Raw genomic sequence first — 13,690 nt, 5'->3', positions numbered from 1 at the left:
CCCAGATCCGGTACATGTGGATTTCACTATTTAATTGTGTTTAGGAGCAGAATTACTGGTGGAAAACTACATTACCCATGAGTCTGCAAAGAAATCTCTGACAAATCAGAGAATTGAAACAAACTAACTGTGCCAAAAGAGCTCTTTAACTCCCATGAAGCACTGTGAATAATCCAGTCAATCTCCTTAGCTGTAAAACTACAGTAATTACATATGTGTTCATATGTGTATATTTTGCAATAAAAAAATGGGTTATTGCAATGTGCACAGTTAACATCTTTTAGTTCTTTCCCTCATTAAAGCTGTTATTTGAAAATCAGACAAAGGCACAAGACTGATTAACGTCTTTAATGAGGGAAAAAATACAATTACACGAAACACTGGGAATGACAATAAAATAAAAGAAGATGGACAATATAAAACGTACTCGGTTACTAACGTAACCTCGGTTCTCTCTAGGAGAGGGAACGAGTACTGCGTCGAAAGAACGCTACGGGAAAGATATTTCTTTGTCGAGATTGAAGCCAAAAATTAATCCTTAATTTTGTAATATTGTAAAACGCTTTTCTGAAGCATACAACCTAGGCGGAGCAATACAGCTCACCCATTGGCTGCTCTGCCAGAAAAGCACAGCCTATGCGAGGCCAGGACGCTGACCAATGAGGGCGCTTCGCGCCCTTCTGCGTCACCTCCCGCCCAAACAGGCGTGGCCTAGGCCTATAAATACGAGCATAGCTGTCTAACACGCCGATTTTCGTCAATGAAGCGACGCAGCGTGGACACGCACGGCATGAGACGCAGTACTCGTTCCCTCTCCTAGAGAGAACCGAGGTTACGTTAGTAACCGAGTACGTTCTCTTACGTAGAGTTCTCTCGTACTGCGTCGAAAGAACGCTACGGGAACCCTATGCAAACCGCCGTGCGTGTTCTTGGATCGACACAGACACCTAAGGGCGCGCGCGCCCTGGTATACAAGCGCCTACCCCAAGAAGTATAGGGAGAGCGGCTAAAATAGCATCATCCCTTATAGTAGTGCCTCTTAAGGCATAATAGCATATATATGTAAATATAGATATATATGAGGGGTAATAGCATGCTCATGGGACACATTGTCAGTGAGTGATGCTTAAACATTGAAGTGACCTGGGCCGCAGCGCGGGGCAGGAACACTTATACATATTAGACATTGAAGTGACCTGGGCCGCAGCGCGGGGCAGGAGCACTTGTACATATTACCATTGAAGTGACCTGGGCCGCATCGCGGGGCAGGAACACTTATACATAGTCTTCTAGACCGAGAGCAGTTTAGCCTGCAACGCAGGAACCTCTAGGTTATAGAACCTAATAAATGTAGACGGGGAGGCCCAGCCTGCCGCCATACAGATATCTTGTAACGAGATTCCGCTATACCAAGCCCATGAAGAGGTCATGCCTCTCGTGGAATGTGCTCTGATGCCCAAAGGGCATTCCAAGCCTCTAGATGCGTAGGCTAGCGCAATGGCGTCCACTACCCATCGAGACAGACTCTGTTTCGTTGCGGCTCGTCCCTTGGAGCGCCCGCTGAACGAAACAAAGAGCTGCTCCGTCTGTCGAAAAACAGCGGAGCGGGACACGTAAGCTCTTAATGCCCTGACCGGGCAAAGGGAGCTATTTCCGTCCTCTGAGGCCGGCAGGGCCGACAGGGAGATGACCTGAGCCCTGAACGGTGTGTTGAGGGACTTAGGCACGTACCCATGCTTCGGTTTCAATACGACTATAGAGTCGTTTGGCCCGAACTCCATACAAGAAGCTCTCACTGAGAGCGCTTGCAAGTCTCCCACACGCTTCACTGAAGCGAGAGCCAAAAGAAACACGGTCTTGAGAGACAGGTGTTTCATGTCAACTGAGTGAATAGGCTCGAAAGGGGCCCCTTTCATAGCGTTCAACACTGTAGAAAGGTCCCAAACGGGGACTGAAGGAGGCCTTGGAGGGTTTAACCTCCTGGCGCCTCTCAGGAAGCGGACCACCAGGTCGTTCCTGCCTAGTGAACGGCCAAGCGTTGGATTAACGAACGCTGATATGGCAGCCACATAGACTTTGAGCGTGGATGGGGTTCTTCCCTTATCCAATAGCTCTTGCAAGAAGGAGAGAATCTCCGGTTCTCCACACTGAAGTGGTGACAGACCTTGATCTGAACACCATCCAGAGAACACCGACCATTTGGAAGCGTAGAGCCGTCTAGTAGACGGAGCCCTAGCTTGTTCGATCGTGTCTAACACTCCTCTTGGGAGGTTAGCGGGTACCCGTTTATGGCCCATACGTGTAGGGACCAAAGCTCGGGGTGAGGATGCAGAATCGAGCCCTTGGCCTGTGAGAGGAGGTCTCTCCTCACTGGAATCGGCCACGGGGCAGTACTTTTCAGTCGCATCAAAGCTGGGAACCAGGTCTGATTCGTCCAGAATGGAGCAACTAGCAGTACTGAGCATCCGCTCTCCTTGATACGCTCCAGCACTTGAGGCAGGAGTGAGACAGGAGGAAAAGCATAGAGCGGGCGGCGGGGCCAGACTCTGGCCAGCGCGTTCGCGCTCTTCGAAAAGAATTCTGGGCAATGAGCGTTTTCCTGGTTTGCAAACAGGTCTATTTCCGCTCTGCCGAACGTTTTCCACAGCAGACGCACTGTCTGTGTGTGCAGGGACCACTCTCCCGTGGGAACGTTGTTCCGTGAGAGTCTGTCCGGGCCTACGTTCAAGTGGCCTGGCACGTGCATTGCTCTTAACGAGCGCAGGTTGTGCTGGGCCCACACCAGTATGCGTTCCGCTAACCTGAATAGGTTCCGGGATCTCACGCCACCCTGGCGGTTTATGTAGGCTACTACCGACATGTTGTCCGAGCGGACCAGGACGTGGTGTCCTTTTATCCGGGGACAGAAGCGCCTCAGCGCAAAGTCCACTGCCATCATTTCCAGGCAGTTTATGTGCGGTAGTTCGGCTCGCTCTGACCACTGGCCAAAGAGCGGACTGCCGTCGAGCAGTGCTCCCCAGCCTGAGGTGGAAGCGTCCGTGGACACCACCTTCAGGCTCGAGGAAGTCCCCAGGCTTACACCTGACCGGTACCAGTCTGACGCTCTCCATGGTGTCAGGGCTGAAATGCATTCCTGAGTGACCTTGAGGCGATAACGACCGTGTAGCCATGCTCGGCGCGGTACGCGCGCTCTCAACCAGAACTGTAATGGGCGCATGCGCAGCAGGCCCAACTGCAGCACTGTTGAGGCTGAGGCCATGAGGCCCAGCATTTTCTGAAATCTCCTGAGTGGCACTATGTGGCCGCTGAGGAAGGATTTCGCCATTTGCAGGGTATTTCGCCTGCGCTGTGATGACAGCTGTGCTGTCATAGACAGTGAGTTCAGATCCAGTCCTAAAAAGGAGATCCTTTAACTGGGAAACAGTGAACTTTTCTCCCAATTGACTCTCAGACCTAAGCACTCGAGGTGATCGAGTATTAGTGTCTTGTGGTGAGCGAGTTCTGATGGCGATTGAGCCAGAATTAGCCAATCGTCCAAATAGTTCAGAATTCGAACGCCCCGGAGTCTCAGGGGTGCCAGCGCCGCGTCCATGCACACTGTAAATGTACGAGGTGCTAGGGATAGGCCGAATGGCAGGACTGTGTACTGATATGCCCGGCCCTCGAAGGCGAATCTCAAAAATCGCCTGTGACGTGACGCAATTTGTATGTGAAAATACGCGTCTTTCAGATCTATTGCCATAAACCAGTCTCCTCGGCGAATTTGCGCGAGGATACTTCTGGTCGTGAGCATTCTGAACTTCCGCTTTGCAAGCGTTTTGTTCAGACGCCTTAGATCTAAAATGGGTCTGAGACCCCCGTCTTTCTTCGGTACCAGGAAATATCTGCTGTACAGGCCCCCTTCGCTCTGAGCTTGAGATAAAGGCTCTATGGCCCCTTTGCTCAATAGCTTCGCTATTTCGGCTCGAAGTAGATGTGCTACTTCTGTTTTTACCGTGGTTTCGACTTTTCCCGTGAAACGGGGAGGGCGTCGATAAAACTGTAGCGAATAGCCTCTTTTTATAGTCTCTAGCACCCATTCTGAAACCCCGGGTAGTCCTTCCCATGCATCTGCACGTGTGACTAGGGGTTGAATGTAATCTGGGCTCTGGTCGCGAAATGGCGGCGACACGAGAGCAACCATGTGCTGTGACATGGACGCCGTGGCGTCTGAGGCGGGGGACATGTTTAACACAGTATGCGTCCCGCGCGCGCTCGACTCTCTGAGTTGAGAGAGAGCACGCGGGGCGAGCCCTACGGGGCTCGTTATGTTTGTGAATAAACGTGGGCGCTTGGTGGCGGGCACATTTATAACACCGGGGACACTGTGTTTGTGAACTGACTGACCGTTCGTTAGTTTCGTTTTTACAGAAACCGCGGAACGTGCAGTGTGTAGTGGTTGTGGGCACTGGACAGTGGGCACGCTCACTACACGTAAAGCACAATCGGTGTGAGCCGATTTTATGTGTGCAAACCCTGTGTTGAACGGGGCTGCCCGTAGGGCTCGTATATTTGTGAATAAATGTGGGCGCGTGGTAGCGGGCACATTTATAACACCGGGAATACTGTGTTTGTGAACTGACTGATCGTCCGTTGGTTTCGTTTTTACAGAAAAACCGCGGAACGTGCAGTGTGTAGTGGTTGTGGGCACTGGACAGTGGGCACGCTCACTACATGTAAAGTACAATCGACCTGAGTCGATTTTATGTGTGCAGACCCTGTGTTGTACGGGGCTGTGCTTGCACGGGTTGAAAAACCGGGCTCTGGTCGCGAAATGGCGGCGACACGAGAGCAGTCGTGTGCTGTAACATGGCGTGATGCGGGGGCGCGCTTATCGAGCGTGCAGCCCGCGCGCGCGCTCAGCTCTCTCAGCTGAGAGAGAGAGAGAGAGAGCACGCGGTGCGAGCTCCGTAGAAACCATGTTGACATGTAGCTTGTAGTGATTGTGGGCACTTGAAAGCGGGCACGCTCACTACATATAATGCACAATCGACATTGAGTCGATTTTATGTGTGCAAGCCCTGTATTGTGTGGGGCTGTGCTTGTGTGTATGAATGGGCACTGGGTCGTGGGCATTGCAGTTACACACATTACATCATCGGCTGTGGCCGGGACACCGTGTAGCACAGAGAGTACTGTCTATCAGAACCGACTGACCGTGCATTCGTTTCGTTTACAGAAACCACGGGACATGCAGTGTGTAGTGATTGTGGGCACTGAAAAGCGGGCACGTTCACTAACTTACATGTATTGCACAATCGACGAGTCGATTTTATGTGTGCAAGCCCTGTATTGTGTAGGGCTGTGCTTGTGTGTATGAATGGGCACTGAGTCGTGGGCATTACGGATACACACATTACACCATCGGCCGTGGCCGGGACACCAGAAAATACATTTTCAGATTTACCTGGGGCGTCGTGAAAACGGCGTTTGTGTGCAGGCAAACGAGCATTGATGCTGATTTGGTGACTGCAAAATACACTGGCACGGTCGCGTATGTTGGGACTGTGCGAGCGAGACATTTTAGTGAAATCCGGCCGCGGCGGGATTTTAACACTGTAGCTTCCCTCGAAGCAGAAGTGCGCATCCTGGCTAAAGACGGGGCTTTCCGGGACTCCGCGCTTTCTTCGTGAATTCAGGAAGAAAAGGGCGCGGGTCGTGAGGACGGTAACGTACGTTCCTCTGCAGAAAAACAGCCATCCAGCCGGTAAGCGCATCGATGCTGGTCTTTCTCGTCGACGCTCATGAGCGGCGGGGGAGGGGAGATCCTCGGAGCTCGCCCATCCAAGCGGGAGAGAAAAGCAGTCGTCCTCCACAGACGCGGCTTCACCTTCCTCGTTCATGACGGACGCGGCGGCACACAGTGGCCCTTGTCCGTCGATCATAGAGTCCAGCGAAGCGGGCGGAGAAGCTGGCGGCAGCAGCGGCGAGCACCTCGTGGTGGAGGGAGGTTCCGGGCTCTGCTAAGCACGGCGCTTTTCACGGCGCGGCACTACAGCGGGCGGAAAAGATGCAGCTTCAGTAAATGAACGCCAGGCGAGTCCGCAGAGTCACCGTAGGCATCAAATTACAGTGATGGCAGCCGCCATCGACGAGAGCTGAAGCTGCGTGATACTCACAGGCAGGAAACACAGCACGTGGTCCCCGTCGCTGAGCGGGGCTCTACACGAGCCACAGGAGGTGCGAGGCATCTTGAAAAAGACGCTCGGCTCTTTTAGTGGTGGAAAAACTGTGTGTCGCGACGGCGAACACACACACAAAACACACACACATAATGTAAAGGATATTCCACGCCGGAGAAGCGCAGCAGGGAACGGCGGCTGAAGGCGGCGATGACCAGCGGCTTCAGGTAAGGGCTCGTCCTGCTGAGGTGCTTGTATCCAAACGGCTGTGGCGGCTCGAATCAATCCAGCGATGCGTGCAGCTTCGTTGAATTTAAGAAAATCGGCGTGTTAGACAGCTATGCTCGTATTTATAGGCCTAGGCCACGCCTGTTTGGGCGGGAGGTGACGCAGAAGGGCGCGGAGCGCCCTCATTGGTCAGCGTCCTGGCCTCGCATAGGCTGTGCTTTTCTGGCAGAGCAGCCAATGGGTGAGCTGTATTGCTCCGCCTAGGTTGTATGCTTCAGAAAAGCGTTTTACAATATTACAAAATTAAGGATTAATTTTTGGCTTCAATCTCGACAAAGAAATATCTTTCCCGTAGCGTTCTTTCGACGCAGTACGAGAGAACTCTACGTAAGAGAACTTCATTTCAAGTTGTTGATTATATTTATAGTGTATTGCAAAATGATAGACTATATATTCTATATCAAACAATAGTGGATTTAAAGTCCCCTTAATAATTGTATCCCTTAAAACTCATCTTTGATCACCAAAATGACATTTAAATGTTTTTTCCTTGAATTTTTTTTTCATGCCTTAAAATAGCTTAAATGTACAGTTTTGTATGGTAAAGAGATAGGCCTCGTAGAGATAGGCCTAGTTTGTGACGTGTAGTTGGTTCACGGCAGTTTTAAGGAGAAAATACTCAGTAATGCTGTCGACTTATAAATTTGCAAATGGTTTGTCTGAAAGCATATATTAAAAACACCACAGACATTTAAACAACATTAAAAGCTTCATTTTCACCACAGGGGGACTTTAAGAATAATTTATGCATTATACGGTTTATTTTTTTATTTTTTTAGAGTAACTTATCCAACACTATCATGGGTAATGTAGATTTTCACCACATATTCAGCTGTTAAACGTGATTATTTGAAAAATAAGTTGAAATAATGTAGGCTGATGGAAACAAAAGCATAGGCTATGGAATAAATGAACAACCTCAGAAATCACAGTATGCGTGTCTTTAAAGCTTGTCCTTCTGTAACCATAACTTCCTATATTCGCCATAATCCATGGCCATCCTGTAATATGAGTCCGCTCATCCGGTGGCGATTGTTTTTTATTGTGAAAGCCATTTAAAGTGAAATTATTAAATAATTTAAACTCAAATAAATTCATCTATTTATTTTTTTGTTGACTAGCCACGTAAAAAGTGACTTGCCATTGTTCAATGACTGTACATTATTTGTCATATATTGCTGGCACACGTTGTATGATCCCGTCTCTCCAGTGAACACCTGTCAGTTTCCATTACACGGGTGTGTGTGTGTGTGTGTGTGGTGTCTGATGTCCTCTAATGCTGTTTGATGTCACCATCTTTTCACAGTCTCCTTCATTTGGATGCAGGCAGTCGTGCAGCGTGAATACGACACTCCTACTCGAACACATCCCAGCATAAAAGTGTCGTATCGCAGTGAAAGAGAGCAGACATTACCATTACGGTCACATCTCAGTCAGAGCTTCGGCACGGTTACAGCGGCTCCTGTGCAAATATGATTATGTTGTTTATAGCATTTAGAACAACTGTGATCCACATTTAATCTTCGCAGATCCTCGTGCTTCATGCATTTTTAACCTGCACTTTCTCTTCTGCACAGCGGCGGGATATGTTAAAAGCCTGATGTTTTCCGAGAGCTGTTTTTCTCAGGAAATCCAGCAGTTTTCGAGCATTTCAGATGCAGTTGTAGCACGAGGGTATTAAAAGCGTTTGTGTTGAGCCAATAATTGAATCCACAGCACAGGGGTCCAGCGTAATGTGCAGTTCAAAAGCTTTGTGCAGACAAGACTCATTTACACAGCAGCTTTTCTTTTATGATAAAGACAAGAGTCTGGCCAGAGCATATCATCTAACAACACTGTGTGTATTTGTGTGATATACGTGTGTGTGTGTGTGTGTGTGTGTGTGTGTGTGTGTATGTGTATGTGTATGTATATGTATATATAGGCTACAGGTGAAACTCGAAAAAATGTAATATCGTGCAAAAGTTCATTTATTTCAGTAATTCAACTTAAAAGGTGAAACTAATATATTATATAGACTCATTACATTCAAAGTGAGACATTTCAAGCCTTTATTTGTTATAATGTTGATGATTATGGCTTACAGCTTATGAAAACCCCAAATTCAAAATTATAATATTGTGAAAGGGTTTTCATAAGCTGTAAGCCATAATCATCAAAATTATAACAAATAAAGGCTTGAAATATCTCACTTTGAATGTAATGAGTCTATATAATATATTAGTTTCACCTTTTAAGTTGAATTACTGAAATAAATTAACTTTTGCACGATATTACACATTTTTGAGATTGTATGTATATATACACAGATATATACATACACGCATATACACACACACACACACATATATACATAGATATATAGGCCTACATACACACATATATACACACATATATATACACGTATATACACATATATATATATACACACACACATATATACATCGAAATATACATACACACATATATACACACACATATATATATACACACATATATATATATACACACACACACATATATATACACACACACTTATATATACACACATATATATACACATATATACACACACACACATATATATATATATATATATATACATATACTGTATATACACACATATATATATAGCCTATATACACATATACTGTATATATACACAGTTTGTGTGTGTGTGTGTGTGTGTGTGCATAGTAACAATACATAGTATTAAACAGTACATTAAACTAATAATATGGTAAAAAAATTACACACACACACGGTTTCTTTGTGGGGACTCTCTATAGAGATAATGGTTTTGTATTTTAACATAAAAAAATGATAAAAAAAATTCATTCTGCATGATTTATAAACTTTCCTCATGGGGACCTCAAGGGCCCCACAGTGACACGAGTCCGTGTTCAGGTTAAAGTCCCCACCGGGATAGAAAAACGTGGCTTTGTAAGATGCGTTTTCACGAAGTATGATATCTGTTCCCTTCATGACTTTGACTGAGCAGCTCTCTATTTCCGGCCAGGGATCGAATGCGGAAACGGACACCGTATAGTCGTGTCTATCTCCGCTCTCATACAGCAGCTGCCAGGAAAGCCAAATAATAAGGACGGAGATCATTGTCTATAATTAATGAACGGCCTCCGATCAATCTACCGAGCTGCTAAAGAACGGAGACAAATGGAAGGCCAATTTTCCAGCGGGTAATGCAGTAATGAATCCTCTTCACTGACAGGAGTATGCTAAAGGATTCTGCATGATGAAATACTCATTAGTCTAAACTATATGAGAAACTGGATGAAACTGAAATGAGATCTGAGACAGTGGACAAAAATGTCTGTAATTATCTCGAGTCCTTCTGACGGTCACATTGATACGCCAGTGGATGCTGAGGAGGAGGATATCTTTCATTAGTCGTTGAGTGGGAATGTATAAATGCACCCAAATATGGAGAAACCCAATCATTGGTTTAAAATACATTTTCAATAAAAAAATTTAACCTAAGGTTGAACCTATGGTTTGTCCATATTTGACCCAAACATGTGCTGAAACACAGCATTTTTTTATGTAGTAAAAAAAATATATGTATATGTTGAAAAAGATAAAGGAATTTTGGCAAAATAACCATTTTAACTAATGTGACCGACAAGGGCTTAAGGAAGCAAGGTCCGTCCAGACATTACTTATGTGGTTTTATCCACAAGTGGATGAAAATTCAGGTTCTGTATTTTGATGGTTTTGATGGTCTCTTTAACACATTCTGTTGACTATAAGTAATGTTGCACCTGCATGTCTACTGACTCTCATTGTGTTAGTAGAGTATTAGTGGTAGGGTTAGGGTTAGAATAAGTTGTCATGTACTTGCAAAGTTACTCATAGTCAGTAGCGTGTCTGTTGGGAGGACCATCATAAAAAAAAAAAAAGAGTTAGCAGATATTAAAGGTGAACTATGCAGGTTTTTTACCTTAACTGAACAGCTTCGGAGTCATTGGAATGGTTATATTACTTTTTTCGGGTTGAATGGTGATCGTCTCGGACCCCCCTATCGCCTGTGAGCGGAAAAACCACCCTTGCAACTTTGAGCCGGCGGACGCGGCGTCAGGAAGTATCGCGTGATCTCAGGTCTCGCGATGTAACGAATTGCTTTACGGCAAAAAAACCCCTGCTAAAATCATGTCATTATTGCGCTCCCTCACGAATGAAGACGACGTTGTAAAGAATGTCCCGTCTGCTTTGATGTCGTTGATCTACTAGCCTCTGGTATCTGAGTCGCCAACGAGTTTTTCGACAGTGTTGTCAAATATCTATTCCGGAGCTGTAGGGGGAGCTCTATAGAGAAACCTGCGAGCAAAAGGCGAGAATACAGCGAAGAAATTCCCGAAACTGCATTGCCCTGCTTTACAGTCCGCGTGAACCGGAAGTTGCAACCGACTTTATCTCAGTGTTGTGACGTATTTCCGAGAGAAACGGAATACTAAATGAGGAAAAATAGTGGGCGTGGCTTTTTTTTCCAACTAGCACATGATTGGATCTAGAAAAGTAGGCGTTTCATTCAGCCTGTCTACTGTCAGTTGGAGGGGCGTGGTTACGGATGTTAAGCAGACACCAAAACCGTCAAACCTACATCATCAGGGAAGGCCCTCCAATGCAGAGGGGAGGGGCATTTTTTTAGATTACGAAGCCCACATTTTTTTTTTGCGTGGATTGACTTGCATGGATTAATTGTTCACCACAAAACAATCAATTTAGGCAAACAAAGTAAATATGGTCAATTTTGATATCATGTGGACTTTAATCAGACAATCTACTAATACTCTGATGAGTTAGTTGACATGTAGTTGTAAAAAGTTACTTCTAGTCAACAGAATGTTCAAAAGGGACGAAAAAAATGAAGTGTTACTGAAAATTCTTAAATAAATTATAGGAATATGCAGTGAATATGCAGATATTGTTTTTAAATGTATACAATGTAAAAAAAAATTATAAGTGCATTGTGTCAAATTATTAATTTAAATGTCTTAAATTAACTTTTTTTTTTTTAAACGATGCTGCTTTTTAAAGTCTCAAGGTGTTAATTTATGCAGTCATGCTGGAATCTGTCAGACAAAACACCAGATAATTCTTGTCAGCTCTGTGGATATGCTTTACTGACCCTCATTAGTGCTTGTAATTGTTTGACAATTCCACTGAAGGTTTGTTAGCACACTGTTGCCATGTGCTTTAATCCGCACTGGACCCTCATGGCCAGCAGTGGGCAGTCCTACATCAGCTCAGCCGAGAGTGACGTCACACACACACACACCAAAAACACACATCCGTGAACCACAGCAGTGCCAAAGTGTGCACAGTCCAAACCCATTGTTTAAAATAGTTTTATTTGTTTTAAAATATACATCAGTTTACAAATTCCGAAAATAAAATCAGTCCAGTCATAAGCATTTTTTTTTTTTAGGGGGGGGGAAACAATCAGCGCATGGTACATCTACACAACCATGGAAGCTTTACATGATATCAAGTAAAACTCAAAATAAACTCAGGCATGAAGGAACTGCATGGCAAAAGGGAAAAAGCACCATGTTGCTACAGTTACACACACATAAGACCGGCAGACAAGGTATGTGGAGCGTATGCACCAGAAATCTGCCTGAAGAGTTCAGAAGACAGACGGTAAAAATCACACACACATCTGAGATTGTGGGAGTCAACACCATTAACATGAAACTGTTTTTTTGCACCCTTACAATATCCCCTCACACTCATGGGACATTTCTCCACCATGTTAAAGCATCAGGACAGTGAGATGTGGAGTCTCACAGACCTTAACGTCCAACACAAGAATAAAAGTAAAGTACAAACAGCAAAGAAAACAAAACAGAATCCTGATTTCCGAGTCAAGTGTTAAATTACGCAAGGACTCGAAGCACAACTAAGAACTTGCTTTCGTAATGTTAAACATTTTTGAGTGAAAATGTAGGGCAGAACTTGAGTTCATCTATTAGGAATTGATTGGATGGAGAATAGTCGTTCCACCAGAATGGACGCTTAATGAGAGCTTGTTGAATCAATGCTTAAACCAGGCCTTAGAAATGGCCAATGACTATTGGTTAACATCGGTAAATGAAGGAAAGTCATTGTGAAGGGGAAGCGAGTTATTACATTTTGATGAAAGATTACCAAGACAGTAAAACCAGGAATGTGCATTACAATAAACAGGGTCAATTTCTACTTTAAAATAAGCCTTTGTTATTGATTAATAGTAGAGTCAGCTTTGACATTTTAAATCTGGTTGATGGTTACATGAAAGTTGGTCTACTGATGAATAAAAACGTTCATATATCCGATCAAAGGAAAAGGTGAGTTCCGCTCCGTCTTGAAGGTTAAAGAGAAGATAACGTGAATCAAATGTGTTGGTTGGAAGATAACCTTGACTTGTTTTTGTTAATTCTCTAGATTTCTCAATAAAGATTTCGCATGACTTGCGCACAGCATGCCCGAGGTATTAAATATCACGAATGCGTGCAATTAAATTTGAGTTATTAAAGTTGCATGAGAGCAGAAGAGAAAGGCCTATTTATACACTCTGTATTAGACTAGACGCATCCTTAACCATTGTCACTTTTTTTTTTTGTATTTATTTGCACAACCCGGGGCCGGCAGTGTAACATCTGATGAGACTGAATTATTTAAGGGCGTCCGTTTCCACATACAAGAACCTGACAGACTGTGCTCTGTCTCTTTAAAGCATCACAGAACTATTTTAGAACAGGATAAAATATTAATTATTCAGCATGGTGGGTAGTTACACTTCAATTAATCATGGGTTATTAGTGGTACTCCCATATATTGCGACGCTAGATTGATAACTACATACGAAGAGACCAAGTAAGACAAGAAGAGTAAGTGTGGACCTGGGAGCCCTTCACTGAGGACCGTGTAGCTGAATTATTGAAGGCCAGGAGTGCTGTGGCAGACCAACTATGAGGTGAATATATGGTGAACATGATTTCACCAAGTGCAACATGTTCCTCTATCAACATTACAATCAACCAATCAGATTTGAGGGACAAGTTTACAGTTCATGTCAAGTTTAGGCTTACAATCTTATTAAATCTCCTATCATTTCCCTCAGAGTTAGGGGTAGGGTTAGAGTGTAGGGATAGGGATAGGTTTAGGGTTAGGGTTAAAGGGTTCACTTCAGAATGAAAATTTCCTGATAATTTACTCACCCCCACGTCATCCAAGATATT

At 44.7% G+C, this 13,690-nt stretch overlaps 1 protein-coding gene across 1 annotated transcript in view; it reads left to right on the top strand.

The window, feature by feature from the left end:
• The window catches only part of dlk2 (delta-like 2 homolog), a 528,840-nt gene that overhangs the window by 311,981 nt on the left and 203,169 nt on the right, over nucleotides 1-13,690 (top strand). The window lies entirely within an intron of this gene.

This window comes from Phoxinus phoxinus, assembly GCF_949152265.1.
Source record: "Phoxinus phoxinus genome assembly, chromosome: 14".
Taxonomy (NCBI): Eukaryota; Metazoa; Chordata; class Actinopteri; order Cypriniformes; family Leuciscidae; genus Phoxinus; species Phoxinus phoxinus.
This window is presented reverse-complemented; position numbering and strand designations above follow the sequence as displayed.